This window comes from Diceros bicornis, chromosome 4 (genome assembly GCF_020826845.1).
Source record: "Diceros bicornis minor isolate mBicDic1 chromosome 4, mDicBic1.mat.cur, whole genome shotgun sequence".
NCBI classification, from domain to species: domain Eukaryota; kingdom Metazoa; phylum Chordata; class Mammalia; order Perissodactyla; family Rhinocerotidae; genus Diceros; species Diceros bicornis.
This window is the reverse complement of record NC_080743.1, coordinates 75,388,841-75,410,639: the sequence shown is the minus strand read 5'-3', so window position 1 is coordinate 75,410,639 and position 21,799 is coordinate 75,388,841. Positions and strand designations below refer to the sequence as shown.

General features: G+C 42.6%; 1 long non-coding RNA gene across 2 annotated transcripts in view; it reads left to right on the top strand.

Annotated features, from left to right (window-relative positions):
* Positions 1-21,799, top strand: part of LOC131404751 (uncharacterized) — a 65,018-nt gene that overhangs the window by 9,983 nt on the left and 33,236 nt on the right. Inside the window, exons 3-4 of one of the 2 annotated variants that reach the window (XR_009219844.1) lie at positions 8,998-9,067; positions 10,974-13,581. This is a non-coding gene — a long non-coding RNA (uncharacterized LOC131404751). Of the gene's footprint in view, positions 1-8,997; positions 9,068-10,973; positions 13,582-21,799 lie in introns of those variants that run through there. The other variant, XR_009219845.1, reaches the window with a different exon arrangement.

The window sequence follows — 21,799 nt, the reverse complement described above, 5'->3', positions numbered from 1 at the left end:
TTTCTTTGGTGCCTGCGTGATATGCGCTGGGGAACTTACCCATTACTCTCCTGCAGTTGATCTTACATCTTGCTTCACTTATGCCAAGGCTCCATCTGACATACATCGTTATAACATCATGTATATCTATTGTAGCAAAAACAATTTTTATGAACAAAATGATATTTTATGAACTCACTGATATACAGTGAGACGGACCTGTAATTTAGTCTCCATTGATTGGAGCAATCCCAAGTCTTATGCCTTGGCCTCTTCAGTCCTATCTCAAGCAAATTTACATCTTTGGCATAGGACTTACACACATCCAGAGGGAATTTGTCCTTTCTCAGATGTCCACTTAACTGGCAGGGGCAAGGTAAACATGTGAGAGAAAGCTGGCACCATGATAGTTAAGCCAATAATGGCTTGCCTGATTCCTGCTAATTCATAATCGCAGAATTTGTTATGCTTGTATTATTGTAGGTAGTGGCAGTTTTGGGGAAGTTCTCCATGCCCTTATGCTTATGCTAGTTCCACCCATAAATTCTGAATTCCTCGAGGACAAGGACTGGAAGACCATGTTGCTCATGGTATTGCCCTACTACCTGGTGCAGCCTGTGGTAGATAAAAACCTCTCAGTATATTGAAAAAAATGAAAGAATAGATAAACATATCGAGTCAGGCCGTATAAATTGAGAGAAACTTTTTCTCCAAAAGCTGACCAAGTTCTTTTAGAATCCTATTAGGCACTGCTTTTAATGTTTTTTATAGCCCTCCTTTCTCATAAAACTTGGTGCATGTTCTCCAAAGGACATTTACAAGTGTTTTTCTAATCTTGCTTAAGATGGAAAACTGAGACCTTCCCCCTCATAAGACCTCATCAAAATTATAGCTTCAAAGTATACAAAACAATGAACATCTAATAGCAAAGTAAGGGGAGATACGTTCATCAGCTGAGAGATTTCAGCCCATCAGCCAGGATGGACGGAAGCATGTCAACAGATGAAACAGTGGGGGAAGCTGTTCGAATTCTATCGTTTACTGGATGAGGCTACAGTGGAGGTCAGATTGGCCTGCTGATTAGAACCCGAACATGCATGCAGCTTGGTGTTGGTAAGTAAGAGGGATAGAACGGTGGAGAATCATTGCCAAAACGAAGATTTATCTGTGGAAAGCTAAGCCAGTTGCATTCACCCTCCCCTTCCCTTTCCTGGGCACAGAGTGACAAGACACTGGTATTACTCTCTAGGGAAACATCTTGATGTTCTTCTCTAAAGATCAACTTTCTGGGGTAACCAAGGCTTCCTGATTGAGAGTGGTGGGCCAGAGTAGAGTTTTCCTTATTCTGGCACCTGCAGAGCTCACAGTCTAAGAGCTGCTTGACTCTTCCATTCTCCTTCCACATAGCCTAGAGTGAAACGGACAGTGGAAAAGCCCACCTACATATGAGGACATCAGCCTTCCCATCAAGAAAGAGCCTTGTTGGGAGAACCCGGCCTACAAACATGCAGTAGAGGAAGTCCACTCCGTCTACCAGAATAATCAGTCTACTCCTCAATTCCTTAATGTAAAAAACAAACAGGGATCGCCAGAATGTGAAGGAAACAAGAGCGTGAATGAGAATGGCCAAGATAATAAAGAATAGCTGATCCCAGAGGAAAGAGTGATTATTCATGAACAAAAGAGAAAAGTGTGCTCTGTGAAAGGAACAATTACAGGATATGATTGATCTCATGGGAATAAAAAATACGATTGCTACAAAAAAAGCCTGCTAATGGTCATGAACTGAGCACAAAATTTGTGCTCCTCTTTCCAAAATATACATTTATTGTGGGAAGCAGTTGTCTAACCGGGAACTATATTTTACAGTCTCCCCCACCCCCAACCAAATTGCATCTAGGTGGGGCTGAGTGACTATTTTCACCAATGGAACATGAGCAGAAGTGCTGCGTGACATTTGCACATCAGTGCTGTTGAGAATCAGCTTTGCTTCTTTTCCCCTCTTTTTCTGGCTGTATGTAGGGGACTGTGAGGCCTTGGGTGATGGCAGAGCCACAGTATGGCGGGAGTCAGGATCCTTGAATCATCCTATGGGGAGGAGCTGTCTGCTGAACAGGGACACTTGTGTTTATTTTTATTTTATTTTATTTTATTTTTTTTAAAGATTTTATTTATTTATTTATTTTTTCCCCAAAGCCCCAGTAGACAGTTGTATGTCATAGCTGCACATCCTTCTAGTTGCTGTATGTGGGACATGGCCTCAGCATGGCCGGAGAAGAGGTGCATGGGTGCGCGCCCGTGATCCCAACCCGGGCCGCCAGCAGTGGAGCGCGCACACTTAACCGCTAAGCCATGGGGCTGGCCGACACTTGTGTTTAAAGAGTTACCTGAATGTGAAGTAAATGCTTATTGTGGTAAGCCACTGAAATTTTGGGGTATTTATTATAGCAGCAGGTAGTGTTGCCCTAACTAATACAACTGACAAGATTTAATTTAAAAAAATCAGTAAGAGGGTGGGAAGATAAGTGCAAGAAATCTCCTAGAATCTAGAACAATCAGGGAAAGAAATAGAATTTGCGAAAGTATGGGTGACATAAGGAATTGATCCAGAAGCTCTAAGCACTAAAAAGGATTTCAGAAAGAGATAATATAGAAAACTGAGAAAATTATTAAAGATATACTAGAAAAAAAGTTCACAGAGCTAAAGACAGTTTTCAAATTGAAAGGGATTAGTGAGGCCTGAACAAGCCCAAACTTACATATGTATTTGCAAAATTGCAGAAGATAAAGGTTAAAAAGAAGGTCCCCTCACACCTGTTAGAATGGATATTTTCAAAAAGACAAGAAATAAGTGTTGGCAAAGATGTGGTGAAAAGGGAACCCTGGTGCACTGTTGGTAGGAATGTAAACTAGTGCAGCCACTATGGAAAATGGCATGGAGGTTCCTTAAAAAATTAAAAATAGAACTACCATATGATTCAGCAATTCCATTTCTGGGTATCTATCTGAAGGAAAATACTATGTTGAAAATATATATGCATCCCCATGTTCATTGCAGCATTATTTACAATAGCCAAGACATAGAAGCAACCTAAGTGTCCATCAAGAGATGAACGAATAAAGAAAATATGGTGTATATATATATATATACAGTGAAATACTATTCAGCCATAAAAAAAGAAAATCCTGCCATTTGTGAAAACATAGATGGACCTTGAGGACATTATGCTAAGTGAAGTAAGTCAGACAGAGAAAGACAAATACCATATGATCTCAGTTATATAAAAAACAAAAACAAAAACAAACTCATAGATACAGAGAACAAATTGGTGGTCGTCGGGGGCAGAGGGTGGGGGGTAGAGCAATATAGGTTAAGGGGGTCAAAGGGTACAAACTTCCAGTTATAAAATAAATAAGCCCTGGGGATGTAATATACAGCATCAGTATGGTGACTATAGTTGATAATACTGTATTGTATATTTGATAGATGCTAAGAGAGTAGATCTCAAAAGTTCCCATCACAAGAAAAAAATCTGTAACTATGTATGGTGGTGGATGTTAACTAGACTTATTGTGGTGATCATCTCACAATTTATACAAATATCAAATAATTACATTGTACACCTGAAACTAATATAATGTGATATGTCAATTATATCTCAATTAAAAAAAAAGATCCTAAAAGTCAATGCATGAAGAAATAGATTGTATACAAGGGAAAAGAACTATACTAGCTTTGTGTTTCTCAGCAGCATCACTGTATGCCAATAGGCAATGGAGAAATGACTTCAATATTTTGAGGAAAAACATTTTTCAACCTAGATTTCCAGTCTAGACCTAGACAACTATCAATCAATTGTGAGCATAAAACTGGGTATGTCTAGACATTTAGGAACTTAGAAAATCTGCCTCTTATGTATCCTCCCTAAGTTATTTACTCCAACAAATTGAGAGAGAAAAATCAAGGAAGGAGGTGATGTGGGATCCAGGAAACAGTGGATGTGGGGTGAGCTGAGAGAATCACAGAGATTTTAAAGATCTGAGCCTGGGTCTTCTTGTTAGGTGAGATGATTAATGTGCTTATTGTTTAAACCTGTTCAGTTAGGATTTTCTGTCGTTTGTATCTCAAAGAATCTAAGTCTATACAGAGGCTTTCTCTAGAAATTAAAAATCATTGCACTAAGATACGTCTGAGCCACTTCAGCTCTTTCCTGCCTCAGGAAATTTCCTTCCTAATTTCCAGCCAATTTGGACCACTCCTTTTGGAATTTGGGACCAGATATTTTCACTATGTCTTTCTTGGTATCCTTAATTTCCTGTTTCCTGGGCTCAAATATCAGTCTCAAAGTCCTCAAAATTTCTCCCACGATGCTTAGGAGTCTTCATGCAAAAAGTCTCAGTGGACGGTGCCATTTTCCAGACTTCCTCAAGTAGGTGTGCAGATTAGGCTCCTAGATCGATCCCTACTCGGTGTTTTCCAGAGCTTGCAAAACTAGTCCCTCAGTCCTCCAAGATAACAGTGGTTCTGTGGACAATGCTTCCTCCCATTGTCCTCTCTTGGAGAGTCATGGAGAGTGTTAGCATTTTAAGAGTTCTGAGAATCCTTGTAGTGAAGAAACCTGATTAACTTTGTTTAACCCAGCATCTCCTAAACATAATTGGCCACAGAACCCTGCCCCCCTTTTATTCTATTAACATTCTTTAACATCCCAAGAGTAGGGTTTCTTAGGACACATTTTGACAAGTGCTTCTCTAGTATCAAAGCCAAACTACTCCGGGGAATGTGTGTCCATTGCGTGTTTTATCTGTGGTATGACTTTAGATTATAAACCACTACCTATGTCAGTTCATTCTGCTCTGGATTGTATTTGGAAGAGGCAGCCATTCTGTCACTCCCTGAACCAAGATCCCCTGTCACCAAGACCCCATGTTATTGCTATGGCCAAGCAAAGAGAGGGCCGGGGACCCACTCTGAGCTCTGGATGTCTTGAATGCTATATCTGAATATGTATAAAGATGACATAAAATCATGTCAAGCAACTGCAAACAGATAGAGTGAAAATTACATACATGCCAAGGGAGCAAGAATAAATGGGGTGACCAGAACAGTATGTATGCGGAAGCCTAATAAATATTTTTGATGGTGACATGATGATGATTCAAAATAAAGAAGCTCCTCAGATGCACAGGATCCCAAGGGGGTGGAGTGGGAATGGGGCACTGAGACTATGACAACGAGATAATTGACTGTGAGCTTGCTCTTGTGTCGGAACCAGCGCCAGGTCCTTGCCTTGCGGCAGCTCTCACATCAGGGATCCTGCCTCCCCCTGCGGTCTACAGAAGGAGTGGGAGGGCGACGTGTGGAACATATGCTTAATGGAGGAGGTGGGACACTCTGGTTTTGCCCATTCCTTTGAAGCTGAATTTTAAAAGGGAGGTTAAATTAATTAAATGCCATAGGACTTTGCTGCTTTCCTTACAAATCAGGTATTTACTGTTGTAACACTCACTGGGCACTGAACATTTACCACATGGTTATTCATGTGTACATGAAAGGCGGTATGCATGGTGGTTCTAAGTGATTAATGGAGTCAGACTTGTGTTCGAATCCAGTGCCACTAATCATTTACTGTAATTAAATTAGTAATTGGCTAGCCAGTATCTTTTTGAGCCTTAGTGTACTTGGTTATAAAATGGGGCTAACATCTTCCTCATAGTGTCAGTATGAGGATTAAATAAAATAATTCATATAATGCACTTACCATATATACATGTACTTACATACACATGCATATACTTACATGTAAAGTACATACTACCAGGCACATAGTCAGTACTCAGTAAACAGCAGCTTTCAACAGTAGTTCATGTGCTATCTCCCAACGAAACTGTTCCTTGAGAATTATGGTCTCTCGTCTTTAATCTCTGTATCTTAAGGCATGGAGCCTTAAACACAGTCCACAGCAACTAATTGTTAATTGATAGTTTAAGATTATGCTGACATAGCTTCAGGGAAAATATGGGCAATTATCCATTTAACCTGGAAAATTCAGTCTCCCAAATGAAATTTTTGTTATGGTCTAATTTGGTTATCTGCCCTAATTAACCCTGGAATAATTGCCACATCTATCATTCTTGAAGACCAGTATTGGTGCTTTTGCCCCCTTTCCCATACAAACAGATCCATTGGTTTCAACTCAGTCATTTAGAATCTACTTTCCCATACTTTGCTTACATAGACCTGTGGAGTGCAGGTAAGAACCAAGTTGCCTTTTTTTTTTTTTTTTTTGGTGAGGAAGATTGGCCCTGAGCTAACACCCATTGCCAACCCTCCTCTTTTTGCTTGAGGAACAGTGGCTCTGAGCTAACATCTGTGCCCGTTTTCCTCTATTTTTGTATGTCACTGCCACAGCATGACTTGATGAGTGGTGTAGGTCCACACCTGGGATCCGAACCCGCAAACCCAGGCCACTGAAGCGGGGCGCACCAAACTTAACCACTACGCCACCAGGCTGGCCTCCCAAGTTGCCTTTTAAGGGGGCAGAGTTCTCCGGGTTGACTGCCATATTTACTGAATTGCATGGAAGACTTTCCAGCTCCTCACGTAGCTCTCTCAATGTGGGCCAACCTGGGGTGGCTGGAAGGTACTAGCGAAGAGCACAAAAGTCAGTCCATGACCTCGTTAGTCACACACATCTACAAAACAGGCAGCACGTAGAAAAACACATCTGGATGACACACTGCATTTTTTACTTTCCAGCTGGACTTTTGCATGTCACATAGAGAGGGGCTCTTGGGACTTGCAAAGCAGCAGTTGATGCTGCTGCTGCTATGCCCAGCCCCAGAGGAGTGGCAGGGGAGGGGAGTGGCAGGAAGGGAGCCTTCTCTGGAGTCCCTTGGACTCTTCTGGCTGCCAATCCCAGCCAACCCAGCCTCAGCAAGTCTTAATGGCTGCACACTGACTTAAAAATACAGTCCCAGGGAAGGCATTAACATTCTGAGCTCAGCTGTGTCATGCCGGTTGCCATAGCAATGCCGGGAAATATATTTTGTGTCCAATGGTTATTTCTCCACACTAATGAAATGGACATTTTTCGTCAGTGAATTGAATCAAAACTAATTGAGTAGTAATCAGCACAGACCCTGAAGTTCAAGGAAATGTAGTCTGACTAGTGTTTTATAGAAATGCAGAAACCATTAACTATGTTCAAATGAGGTTTTTTAAATTAGTGGAATCTTAGCAACCTATTACAGGTGGGTATGAGTGTTATCACACAAAAGCTCCTCGTTTGTTTAGTGCTGGGAGGGGAAATTTATTTTCAATTAATTCAGGTGCTGTTAGGGTTCTATGGCTTATTGTGCCCTCTCCCCGAATAAATATTCCAAACTGATGTGTGCTCCAAGATATATAATTCATAATTTGGATTCTCAGATATTTTCAGAAAGGAGTATTTTTGCTGAGACCAACTGTTCCTGAAGCTCATTGAGCAGTGGAGATGAAAAAGTGATTTTGTTTTTGTTTTTGCTATATCTTAGAGCTAAATGTGGTCAACTTCAAATCTCCTTGTGGTGGAAGAAGCTACACAGAGCGATGGCTGGGAGCCATAAGGTCATGATCTTTGTCCTCAGACATGTCTACAAATTCTTCTTTGATTAATCTAATAGTTCTTTTTGCTTCAGTTTGGATTATGGGTATCAATAAAAATATAGGCACAAACGAATCCCCAGTCTATGTATTAATACTCCCCTTCTAAGAACCTAATATTGTGAATTATTTTAAGTGGATCTTTATCTCCTTTGAAAATGGGCCTAACTCACAGCAAAGAGACATTTGGTTATGTGCAAATGAGAGCTCCTTCACTTCACTGCGATAGACTAGAAAATTTCCCCTCAATTTTGAAGACAGCTGGCTTGTCAGCTGTGGTCCAACAGTGGGCTAGGGATGGCTAAATGAGATCCCAATTTCAGACGTTCTGATTCTTTTTATTTGCAGAGTCTGCTAAGATGTGTCTTAGCTCCCTTTGCCTTCTGAACCTTCTCGGTGTCACTTGGTCTTGGGGAACAAGAGCGTTGATCCTTCTCTCCCTCTGTTAAGATGATCAGCAGAGGGGCAGGTTGCTGAGGTTGGCATGAGCAGCCCCAGTAAGGCTGCCTTCTTGAGGTCGGTGTCAGAGCCAGGTTAAGGCAGGTGGCATTTGAGGAAACGCACCTGGACACTCGGCAAATGGATAAACAGATGAGTCATTTCTCTGGGACTCAGAGTCTAATGCTTCCAACTAGCACTAAGTTCACGTTAAAAATCGATTGTGCCATAATTTTTAAGAACAGCCAGACCTGATGGTGCATGTTAGTGTTTCCTTGAGGTAAGATAAAGCTGCCTGGAGCCAGTTTCTCAGCTGGTTGGCAGGGCAAGGTGGGGAGGAAGGAGTAGTCAAGGAGAGGGAACAGGGACCCATCTCCTCCATACACACTTTCCTCTATGATAGCCTGTGGGTCTAAAATGGGAGAAGACACTCTTCTGTCACTATAGCAACTTCAGTGCATCACGGTGGGATGAGGGGGTTGAAAGGTAAGAAATACCAAGTTCAGAGGAGTTAGGAGCAGTAGAAAGAGGATGGGCTTTCGTTAGAAATAAACACAATAAGGCGGCAGGGCAATAGAAGAGAGTGGATTTATGGTTTATGACATTCCTAAAATATCTTTATTTAATAATGAAAACTTCATTATCTGGGCCTGGGTTGAAGTGTTGCTGTGGTCCCTCTGAGGATCCCAGCAAAGATCTTTCATCTTGACAGAAGTTCTAAATTACAACATTAGTGTTCTAACCGAGAGGCTGTTATTGCCTATTTGGTCTGTCCAGGGAAATGAGACGTTGCTGGAGAGTGGGTTATTGAAATCTAATAGCTTGGAATATTAAAAATGGGGGCTGGATTGGAGGGAGGTCTCTCTCTCCCCATGAATTGGGGATAAATTAAGTGATAAACCTGGGATGTTTACCAAAGTTTCATTATTTTTTAGGGAAAAAAAAGTAATGCATCTTTATTATGGCTGAAGCCATTATTACGTTTCACATCATTAAGAAACCAAGGTAAGGAGACCCCTAAAGCTAATTTTTTCAGACCAACTATATGAACCTATTATGCCTTTATTTTCATCGCTGTCTCCTTTTCAGCTGCGCAGCCTGACCTCCAAAAAAGTGTTTGGTATTCGGATGTTTCAAAGACAATTAGGTCTAACTGGCTCCCAGTGTCTGACTAATAGTCAGAACGGATAGCTCTCCAGATCATAGTTCAATTTCCACTCCTTCTGGCGGCGCTGGCAAATGGCCCAGCTGGGCCGCCGGAATAGGAAGAGGGGCACGTGGGCGAGCCGAGGGCTTTTCGCTCTTCTTCCTCTGCTCCCTTACCTCTTCCTCCTTGTCTCCCCACCCCACCAACACAAACACACTCACCTTCATTTTCTGATGGCTGTCTCTAAGGCCAGTCCCACAAAAGGGAAGGCAGTTGCCTATGTAGTATAATAATAACAGTAAAAGAGCGGGCTTACTGTGTTCTAGGCACTTTGTTAAGTGCTTTCAATGTATTATCACATTTAAGCATTATACCTGCCTTATGAGGGGTAACTCATAACGTTCAGTTGAGGAAGCTGGAGTCAGAGAGATGAAGTAACTGAGCCGGAACCACACAGTCAGTACCTTGCAGCGCGGGGCGTTGACTTCAAGTCTTCTTGCTCAAAAGCCCAGACATGCTGCTCTTAACCACCAGACTATATTGCCTCCCACACAAGGCAATGCTAAAAGCTTTCTCCTGCCAGATTACCCCGTATCCCAGCCTTCACTCCATTAAGGCTTTCCTTAAGCTGAGTCTAATATTAATGCCTCCTTCGCTTTAAAAAAGAAGTTGGAGATCACTTTGTAAAACAGAAATAGCTTCCCCAGGGCTAGAGTGGCAAGCTTGCTGTATAACTTTGGTCAGTGATGATGTGTCAACTGTTTAGTGTGGATAATACTGCACAACAATTTCGTTCTGCTGGAAATGCTCAATGAGCTATAACGTTGACGATGTCTTTTTAAGCTCTGGTAGCAGACAGGGCTATATCCTTACATGTGAGTTATGATGATCTGGAAGTGTGTTCACCAGTCAGCATGTAACTACAGAACACTTTATTGATTGGCAGATAGCAGGGTCCTGAGGGATTACAAAATGGGTCAGGTCAACGCTGCTGGAGAAGGAGATCAAGAAAGGCCCTCAGCATGGGGCACAGCTGAGGAGAGTGGCCCGAGAGAGCACTGCCGAGGGCATCGTGGACAAGCAAAGACATGGGCACGAGGGGTGTGAGTGTGTGTGCACATGTGTGCAGGATGGGCACGATTGTGGAAGAAAGGTGATGGCCTCTGGACAGCAGGACAAGGGCACACTGAGAACAAAACTTTTCCTTCTTTATTCAGGGCAGCCCTATGTCTGGTCCAGTGGTTTCCAAACCTAGCCAAGGTTCAATAGGAAGACTTAGGAATCTTCCAGTGCACTACTCAAGACTCTGACTTAACAAGCCTACGGTAGGGCCCAGGCATTTTTACTTTTTAAATGGCTTTCTGGGTGATGTCCACTGAATGCTCAGCCACAGAGCCTGTGTAAACACACTGACCACATCGCTCTTCCATTCCACACACCTGGCCCTTCTTTCCTCCGTATAAAACTGTACTCGCTTAACTCCTCTTCACCCACAGTTCTCAGGGGGAGCATCCCCTCCCCAGGGCGGCTGCCTTCCCTGACTTCGTCCACATCGAGCATCCTTATTATGCCACCTAGAGAGCTGACTTCTTTTCCTTCAGAACACTCAGCTCAATTTGTAATTACATACTTAGAAAGGGAAATCCCACGAACATGAAGCAGGGACTATGTTTGTTTCATAACACCAATTCCTCCCAACACCTAGAACAGACAGGAACATGGTTGGTGATTAACAATGTATACAATTTTTATCATTTTTCTCAGCCTAGGTTTCCTAGACCTTAGGGACCACTAAGGAACGTCATAGCTCTTCACTGAGGAGTGTATTCCGAGGGAAACAACAGTGAGGACAGAAGGAACTGTGGCAGTGAAGGAGGAAAAGCAAATAATACCAGAGGAAACATTGCCAAACTGGCCGCAGGTTTGCAACAAGTGCGATTGATTGCTTGGTCTCTGGTAGGTTTTCTGAAAGGCCTTATAAATTGCTGTGTGTCTGCGGGGAGGAGAGAAGGGAGAACTTGTCTTCCTCCCATTGGCCAAAATTCCATCCATGAGGCATGAACTTCCCTGCACTTCCCAGGGGTGTCAGTGGTAGTGGGTGCAGGCCCACAGCTGCAGGCAGTCACTGCTGCATGAAGGGCTTCTCAATGTGTGGCAGTGCTTGTGACAGCAACAGCAGCTGGGTGCTATGACTGTGGGTACAGCACAAGCTGTTGCTGGGGCCATGCTGGCTGCAAAACGTGGCAAGAGTATGGATCTAGGGTATCACATTAACTGAGTCCAGTTCAATGTTGGGTGAATAAATGGATCAAGTCCATTTCTCTGCTGTAAGGCAGGTTGAGTCTGCAAGTGAATTGCCCGGGGTCAAGGTTGATAAGAAGATGAAGGTGATAACCAGTATGATGGTGATGATGCTGAGGATGACAATGACAATAAATGCTTCAATATCTCCACATGGTGCCATACAAAAAGCTTTATAGAGCATTCACATGCATAGAAAGAATGCCTAAATACCCACTCTGAGAGAGATTTAGGCAAGAATTACTCATTCCCAGAGTTACCATCCTACCCAGGCCCCCATCATTTCCACCCTGTTCACTCCAAGAGCCTCCTAAACTGGTCTCACTTTCTCCATCTCTTTTCTCCACTTCATCCCTCCACCTCTTGATCTCCCTAGAACACTGCTTGCACCACGTCAGTCCTTTGCTTCTTTTTTCACACTACGTCAACTTGAAAAGTCTCTGCCTGTCAGTCAGGACCCTCCATCATTAGACCCACACTCCCTATTCAACTTGATTTTTCAAAGACGTCCTCGTTAATGGGCTGGCTTCCTTTTTGTCCCACAAACATGCTTTTGTTCCCTCTAAACTTCATGTCCTTTTGTAATACAATTTCTACTCTAGAATGCAATAAACTCTTTTCTCATTTCCACCTATACAAATCCTTTCTATCCTTCAAGATCCACCTCAAGTTTCATATCCACCATAAGTTTTTCTGTTACACGTTGAACTGTCCCCCCCCAAAAGATGTTGAAGTCCTAACCCCCAGTACCTGTGAATGTGATCTTATTTGGAAATAGGATCTTTGCAGATGATCAAGTTAAGAGGAGATCATTAGAATGGATTCTAATCCAATATGACTGGTGTCCTTATACAAAGGGGAAATTGGGAGACAGACAAACACGAGGAGAATGCCATGTGAACATGAAGGCAGAGATCAGGGTGATGGATCTACAAGCCAAGGAATGTCAAAGATTGCTAGTAAACCACCAGAAGTTAGGGGAGAAGCATGGAATAGATTCTTTCTCACAACCCTCAGATCCATCCAAAGAGTAGAAGTCTCTCTACTATACCTGTCACTCAGAGTGACTCATCCCAACTCTCCACTTCAATGGACATGGTCCTCATTTTCAAAGAAGAGGGTGCAATGACAACAGGCCCTAGAGTATTATGGGCCCCGTGGGTTGCAAAGATTTACAAGTTGCACAGCATTATAAATGCTTAGAGAATCCAACTTAGTGATTGAGAGTCCCTATGCTCGAGAGAGTAGAGAGTCCAGTCTTCAATCAACTTTCAACTTCCTGGTCTACAAGGAAATTAAGGCACCCACCTGAGCGAATGAATGACCCATGGGAAATCTGAGACTCCTGGGATGGGGGTATCACAAGACTGTCCTTCTAATTTGGGCCCCAGAGGGAAGACCTCCTCTCAGGCCTGATAGCTTTACTTCCCTCACCTCTATCTGCACATCCTCCTGGGGGAAAGACCAGTGGCAAACGTAGGATTTGAACATGTAGTTGGAAAAGCATAACTCAAGCTTAAGTCATTCTCCAAACCTTGAAATATCCTTCTTACTACTTTTACTCCCCTCCTTTTGATGATTCCTTAAAAAAAAAGTCAGTTCATGTTAGAATGGCTATAATCACCAAGACAAAAAACAGTAAATGTTGGAGAGGATGTGGAGAAACAGGAACCCTCACACACAGCTGGTGGGAATGCAAATTGGTGCAGCCTCTATGGAAAACGGTATGGAGATTCCTCAAAGAATTAAAAATAGAGATGCCCTATGATCCAGCCATCCCACTACTGGGAATCTATCCAACTCACCTGAAATCAACAATCCAAAGAGGCTTATGCACCCCTATGTTCATTGCAGCATTATTCACCATAGCCAAGAAGTGGAAGCAACCTAAGTGTCCCTCGACTGACGATTGGATTAAGAAAATGAGGTATATATATACAATGGAATACTACTCAGCCATAAAAAAAGACAAAATCGTCCCATTTGCAACAACATGGATGGGACTGGAGCGTATTATGTTAAGTGAAATAAGCCAGAAAGAGAAAGACAAACACTGTATGATCTCACTCATATGTGGAATATAAACCAACACATGGACAGAGAAAACTGGACTGTGGTTACCAGGGGCAGTGGGGGTGGGGTGTGGGCACAAGGGGTGAAGGGAGTCATATATATGGTGATGGACAAACAAAAATGTACAACCCAAAATTTCACAATGTTAGAAACCATTAAAACATCAATAAAAAAAAAAAAAGTTCAATTCCCTGCAAAGAATCTGGTATATTTTATTTTACCCAAATGGTTTTGGGCAAGAAGGAGTCACTCACATGTTCCCAAAGACCCCAGTTTTGGGATCCTCAGCCTATGTGGCTGGCACCTGTCTTCCCTCTGAAGACGCGCAGTACCCACCTCAGTGTCAGCCATACTCAGTAAAGCGTCGTTTTCAGTGACAAGCCATGTGTTTGAGGCAGCACTGTCAGTTCTTGTGAGGATTGTTCTCTTTGTCCTTGGCAACAGCCTTGTTAGTGCTTCTCCCGGCAAGCCACTCCAGGACTGGACAAGCTTACCATGCCGAATGTCCTGAGCTGGCCAGGGTCAAAAGCCCAGCTCTACAGGCAGCTTGAAACTCGCATTACATAGTCTTCAGGAGGCAGAACCAGAGCTCAAGAGACATAATTGTGGACTTGTAGCTGGCTGGAGAGGAGCACATGAAGGGCACAGGAGGGCCTGAGCTGAAAGGAGCCTGAGGCTGCTCCTGCTCTGCAGAGGCTGCTATTCTGAGAGTGTCATCAGGGTGCATTTCACTCAGACCTTCTTTGAATAGGGACAATGGTCCAGATGGCCTTGTTCTTAAGGTCAAACACTGAGTCAGACAGTGTCATCAGAAATGGGCAGTCATCTGAGCCAGCCTGGGAGGATGTTAGCAAAGTGACAGTAGATGCAATGTCCTGCTTAATCACCTGTGTATTTCATAACAAGCCTAGTGCCTGGCATATGAGTAGTCAATAAAAATCCATTCCAGAACATAGACTCTTAAACTATATTATTGCGGGTTTTTTGCTTCCCCTTTTACTTGGTTTTCCCCACTGGTATGGCCATCAAGAAAAGAGGCCACCCCAAGGTATAGACACATATTCCTTGCCAGATCTCCTGATATAAAATCTCTTGGAAGGCGTATCAGGTATTCAGCTCTAAGAAATCAGGTTTTAGAAAGTGCACCAGTAGGTTATTAATCCCCCTGAGACTTTTCCAGGATCTGGAGACAATTTCAGGGTTAAAATGCAAGTACCTCTTGGCCAGCTAGAACCCAGCATGCTTATTGTGAATGTTGGACCAGCCCAGCTCATCTGCCCCATTCGTAAGACAAGTCTTGGTGTTCTCTACATGAGAAGAATGGGGCAACACAACATTTATCCCTCATCCTTCTCCTGCCTCTTTGAAACATGCCTGGCATTATCCTACAGACAGTGAGATTTGGGTCTTTAGGAAAAGCCCAAGGCATAGCACAGGTTTTTTTTGTGTGTGTGTGTGAGAATGATCAGCCCTGAGGTAACATCCATGCCAATCCTCCTCTTTTTGCTGAGGAAGACCGGCCTTGAGCTAACGTCTATTGCCAATCCTCCTCATTTCTTTTTTGTTTTCCCCTTTTCTCCACAAAGCCCCAGTAGATAGTTGTATGTCATAGTTGCACATCCCTCTAGTTGCTGTATGTGGGTCACCACCTCAGCATGGCCGGAGAAGCGGTGTGTTGGTGCGCGCCCGGGATCCGAACCTGGGCCACCAGTAGTGGAGGGCCGGCCCCTGGAATAGCACTGTTTTAACATGAGATCTAGAATGCCATCCATCTTGCATTTCTGGCAGGATGAGGAGCCAGGTGGCAGAATCCAGCCGTGGCCCCAGGGGCAACTGCAGTTTTAAAGGAAACATTGGGAGCACAGTTTAGGTCCTTAAGAAGTCTTGGATTAGGGAAGGTAGGTTTTTCAAGCACTCTCTTTTAGTTCCCATTAGGGTGAGCCCCTCTTTTGAAGTGACTCAGGACTCAGAAGAGCCAGACTGCCTGTGTTTAAATCTGGGCTTGCCACTCACTATGTGACCTTGAACGTGTTGTGTGACCCTTCTATGTCTCAATTTTCTCATCTGTAAGTGGGGGATAATATGGTATCTATTTCACAAAGGATGTGAGGGATATGTGTAAAGTACCAGCACAGTATAATAGTAAGCTCTCAGTAAATGTTATTCAGTGATGCTGTTATATTCTAGTGACCACCTAGAAGAGCAGGGCCAAAACTCAGCTGTAGAAATTCTCTTGTACAGCAATCTATTGCTTTATGCACACTTGTTATGGGTAAAGGTGTGATTTTGCTTCACAAAAGAATGCAGCACAGGAGAATTTTAAACAGCATACTCTCCACTACATTTAAAATATGACTCATTTCTCCAACCTAATTTACACCCTTTATTTAGAAACACACCTTTTGTTAGAGCAGCACACACCTGCAGTATATATTAATAGCATCCACTGCAGAAACTCAAATTGAGAAACAGGACAAAATTGAAGGAACTAATATTAATGGAGTACCAACCATGTGCTAGGGAAACAGACATTATTTTATTAATTCTTCTAAAGAATCATATACAGAGTCAACTCTTGTGCCCCTTATAGAGGAGAACATCAAAACTAAAAGAAGTAGAATTTTCTAAGGTCAAAAACCTCGTAGGTGGCAGAGCTGTGATTTGAACCTCTGTCTATGCTCGTTTTATTAGACCGTGGAACTCTTGACAAGAGTGATCTTTATTCCTTTTCACAGTCTTTCCCTGTATCCCCCTTTCCCATTAACCAACCCTACTCTCCTTGAACTCTCATCCAAGGACCCTCCATGCTTTTTAAAGGAGAAAAATGAGCCTCATTGGCTCAGGGACACGTTCTTTTGGAGTGTGGGAGAACAGCATGATGGACAATAGGAAGCAGAGATACAAGGCTGTAGTGTAGCTTAATTAAATTAGCTCCAAATAATGGTATATCCTGAAATGGGAACACATCCATTAATGCTGTTGTTATTATCAAGGACATGAATGGCCCCTTGAGGACTGATGAGAGTATAAACTGTCCATATGCTGTGAACCATAAGGAAACAATTGATAGGAAAACCTCAACGAGGAACTTTGGATGGGATTGATAATGCATCCTCTGTGATAAAACACACACATACATAGTAAAGGGGATGTATGCTTGGCATCTAGTTAATCAATGAACTGTGAAGGGACTGAGGCAATAAAGTGAGCAGGTTCCACATTAATATTATAATATGATATGTTTATAGGATGGGAACATTCAAAAGTGATTCCAGCAGCAGTGTATAGGAACTATTTTAATTGAGTTCGTGTTCCACAACAGAAGCACAGACTTCATCCATCACTCGGAGAAGGGGGTCATAGGAAGGGAAGATTTCGGCCTTGTTTGCCCCTATACGTGGCTTTTGGTTTTTATTAGATATAACCTATACAATGCATTATTTAGCCATTGACTATGTAGCCACGGAGGCTGTTTAGGAAGACACAAGCCTTGGCTGCCCTATACCCAAAGGATGTTAAAATAAAATATGCATACCTTAATGCCTTCCTGAAGCCATAAGCCTGTTCTGGTTCACCGGGGATCCATCTCTGCCTGTATGATCTATGGTGTTATGGACAGAGGGGAGTTGAATGCAGCCAATTATACCCATGGAGCAAATCCTGAGAAGAAGAAATGTAATATGGGTTCAAGGAATGATTTGCTGCTGAAAAGGGCTCCATTAGCCCAAGAAAGAGGTTAGAGGGAAAAGCTTCACAGCATAAGGATGCAGATATGTGCCAGAGAATGTCACAAAGGGCTGCCAAGGGTGAAACAAAGGGGAACTCCCTACCTGGAAAATGTTCCTCCTGACAGCAATCTGTTCCAAATGAAATCAAATGGTTTGCAAAAATGTGCTGGGAATCACAAATGTTTTGTGTGTTTGGGATGTGCAATTATTCAATGATCAGGCCTTATGCATAGCCTGTGGATGGCTTATGAGTATTGATCTTCTGATCTTGATAGGGCCCACTGGGTTTGCTCTCAGGCCTACACATTCAAAATGGAGATAGTCTCTCCAAGCTTGTTCAAGTGAATGGAGCAGCATCCTCCCCCCAGTAGCCAGTACCCTCTGCTGTCAAGCTCTGACATGTCTTGGAAAGGGACCCGGCACCAGACTTCTCTGTTAGTCCCCTCCAGCGGCCTTAACTAAGTTGAAAGCAGGGGCAGGGGGAGGGGGAACTACCCTGAGGGTATTTACTTCGTATTTCCAGGTGTGCAGGGGTAGAGGATTTCTTTTATAGGAGGAAGCGATACGGGGGAGTATTTCTGGTCTTTCCTCATGCCTTCATTTGCACCTCCCTGTGGAAGAAGGATTTATCTGATTGACAAGAGTGAAGTTCACTGCCCTTTCCTCTTCTCTGTCTTCCTCTTCCCCCTCCTCTTCTTTCCCTACTCCTTTCATTCCTCTTCTCTCTTTCTATCCATTCTGACTTCCTTCCAGCTGAGCACATTCCATTTGCCTTTATTCCCGGGAGGTCAGCACCCAAAGCCTTGATTGCCCCTTATCATTGATGATTACAGCCCCCAGCTGCTTCACCTAGACTTTCCAGTTCCTTGGAGACGTCAAATACAGTCATGCGCTGGATAACGACCTTTTGGTGAACGACGGACTGCATATATGACAGTGGTCCTATAAGGTTAATACCGTCTAGCCTAGGTATGTAGTAGGCTATCCCACCTAAGTTTGTGTAAATACACTCTATACTGTTTGCACAACGACGAAATCACCTAACAGGCGCATTTTTGAGAACACATTCCTGTCATTAAGCAACGCATGACTGCACATCCCCCTTCCCAATATCTTCACTCTCTCTCTCTCTGAGGGCTTCTCACTCCCACTTTATTACAGACTCAATTGTATTCAATCACAAGACAGCAGTAACAACAACCCTCCCTGGATTGTACACTCTCTTTCTTGTCGCCTAATCACCCTCTTCCCTTGCATTGCAGCTCTTAGAAAATTAATTTCCTCAAATGTTGTCTCATGTATTCTCAGTCCCCAGCTGTAGCTTAGTCCACTGCAATCAGCCTCTGTCTGCACCACATGCAAACTGCTCTCTCAAGGTCACAAACGGTCCCTTATTTGTCCTTCCATGGAAATCTTACTTCAACTCTTGCCTGAATTTAATCCTGCTGATCACATCCTTCTCCTCCTCAAAATTCTGTTCTTCTTTAGTGTCTACGACACCATGCTTTTCTGTTCTTCATATTTCTTTGGAAATTTCTCCTTTTGACCTCTTTTGCTAACTCTTCTTCCCCACCATTTCCTAAATGTCAGTGTTCCCAGGTTTCTACTGTGGACCTCTTATGCAAGTCTCTCATAAATTCAACTACGTATTATTTAAATGCTCAGGATATCTCATCATTGCCACCTTCTTGCCATAGGACTTCATGTCTGGGCCACTGAGGCAGCCTCCTAACTGTATCCCTGGCTTCCCCCTGTTCCCTCCAAGCAATTCTTGACCTGCAGTTAGAGATGCTCTCTAAAATACAACACTGGTTATGTTGGTCCAGTTCTTAAATTTCTCTAATGGTTCCCCTGTGTTTTTGTAACATCTACATTTACTGGCTAACCCTTGCCTACCATTAATTGTGTTGTGTATTCATATGCCAACCAGTTTGGGGGCATCGGCTCTGTGCCAGGCCCCATGCTGAGTTCTGGGAATGCAATGATGACCTAGATAGACTCAATCTTCTGCTCACAGAGCTTATTTATAGTTAGTGGTGGAGGTAGTTAAATCAGAATTAAAGTGTGATACGTTCTAAGGTAGAAGTAAATTTACCAGGGGAGCAGAGACAGTAGACTCTTCATCTAGAGTACAAGAATGAGGAAGGGCAACAATGTTTAAGCTGGAAAATGAAAAAGGAACTATTTCATAAAATTACTTATCATCCTTGCCAAGGGCAATGCTCCTTCTTCAGTATCATATCGTGTCCCCCGTCCCCTAACATCCTGCCCTCCAGCCCTGAGGAAATCTTTAGAGGTTCCTGAAAGGGCCATGCTCTCTCACATCTTTGAGCCTCTTTATTCTGGTAGGTCCTTCTCACAAATGAATTCGTATCCATCGTTTAAAACTCTTTTCATCGGGTAGTTTACAAAGGGCAGTGTGTCCAGCGTTTAGTGCTGTCACCCTGCAGACCAGGATTCAGTCAGATTCTGCCACTGAGTAGTGAATCCTTGGGCGAGTTATTTAACTTTGCTGAGCTTCATTTTTTAACCTGTAAAATGGGGATAATAACAGTGCTTCCTCTTGGGATTCACAGGGACCCAATAATTGGTGGTTCTCCTTTCCATTCGAGTTTTGAACAATTTGGAAAACATGACAAAAGAATAAAGCAGATGAAAAACTGAACATCTCTTTTATTAGTGATTAAGCTCGTACTAAAAACAAGGCTACTGTATTTTGTTGATTCTAAGATGTACCTTCTGTTCACATTTAACGTCTCTGAACTGAGGGTGCATTCCACAATCAATGGCGTCTTATACTTGCTGCTGGCCAGGTGGCAGTCATGACATAGTTGTTAGTGCTTGCATACACATGAATTTGGGTTATTCTTGGTGGCAAGACTAGGCCATTGCACCTCTTGATGTTTCTGTCAATAAACTATTAGGGACCATTTAAGGAAGCAATATAAGTCCTGGTTGTTGTCTGAAAACCTGCCATTGACACTGTCTAAAAGGTAAAGTGCCAGCATCAAAATTTGCAGCGTGGATGTCTGCAGCTTGGAAGAAAATCCCAGAGCAATATGAGTCCAATGTTATATCTTGATGGCAAAGAGGAAAATGTTATATTGTAAATTAAGGAGGTAGCTAACTCTGAGTCAAAATGTGATTCAAAACAATCAGATTCTGAATGCAAATTTTTTAGAAATATAGTAGCCAACTTATTTTCCTTTTTATGTATACAAAAGAGGGACATATCAACACGTGTGTCTAAAAGAAACAATCTTATTTAATAAGTATTAAAAAAATTCAAGCTGACAGAAAGGATTGCATTGCTTAATTGTCAGTGTTTTCCTTTCTTTGTGGTATATAAAAGAATGGTGCTGCCTTCCATTTGATGGTGTCCTCCACGAGATGAAATGCAGTGTATCTGCAAGCAAGCGGGCCTCCAAACACTGAACCATAGAAGTAAGCCAATTTATCCAGGAGGACGAGAGCTGGCTGCTTTACAGTCTGTAAAGGCAAAGCAGAACTATATTTCCAGTGGGAAGCTTGTTCCCAAGAAAAGGGAAACAACAGAAAGAGCTAGATTACACGTGTCCAATTCCTTCTTCCAAACTCACAAGCCAGGTTAAGTCACTCTTTCTCCCTGAGAGGGGGTGGGGAGAGCTCAGGAGTGTTATCCACGTGGTTCTGCCTCACAGGGTAGGAAACATCAGAAGTGGGAAGAACTATCTCCCAGTAGTTTTCTCATAGGTTTGGTGTGAAAGTAAAATAAAATGGGTAATATAAATATTACCCGATTGTCTTCTAGCATTCAGTGTTGCTTAATATTCTAAAATTCAAAACTGTCTGTCTAGCTGTGAGTCTTTATTTTTCATTTAAACCACTTAGGATTTTGTTCGCACTTAAATTTTGAAATGCACGTGTCTGTTCATTTCTGGGAAATCATCTGTTATTTATTTGATAATCTCCTCTTCTCTGTTTCTCAGCTCTAAATTTCTGGAACTCCTCTTAGTCAATGCTGGATCTCCTGGATTGAATGCCTACGTCTCTTATTTTTTCCATCTCTTTTTAGTTTTTATTTTTACATATTTTGAGACTGTCTCATCTTTCAATTTCCAATAGTTTTCTTATTTCTTTTTTATAGCATCTTGTGCTTGTTTTATAGATATAATATTTTCCTGAATCTCTCCGGAGACTTTTGGCCGTGCTGGAGGATGTCAGAGATGTGAAACAAAATGGGTTCAGTGCTGACAATCAATTCTACTGATGTGGTCTTGAATGCTTCTCCTAGTGGTGTGATAGTTTCTGGTATCTCTACGTCCTGGGCAACACATCTTGTGACGGAAATTTAAAAAGCTACTGCTTTCTGATGCGTCACCTCTTCAGGGAAATCTGGGTTAGGAAGCCTCATATACTTTCTTGGCACAATGTGTTTACCGGTATCAGAGCATAGATTTACTGAGTGGCTACTATGTGCTGGATTCTCTCTTTCTCCCTTGCTTTGAT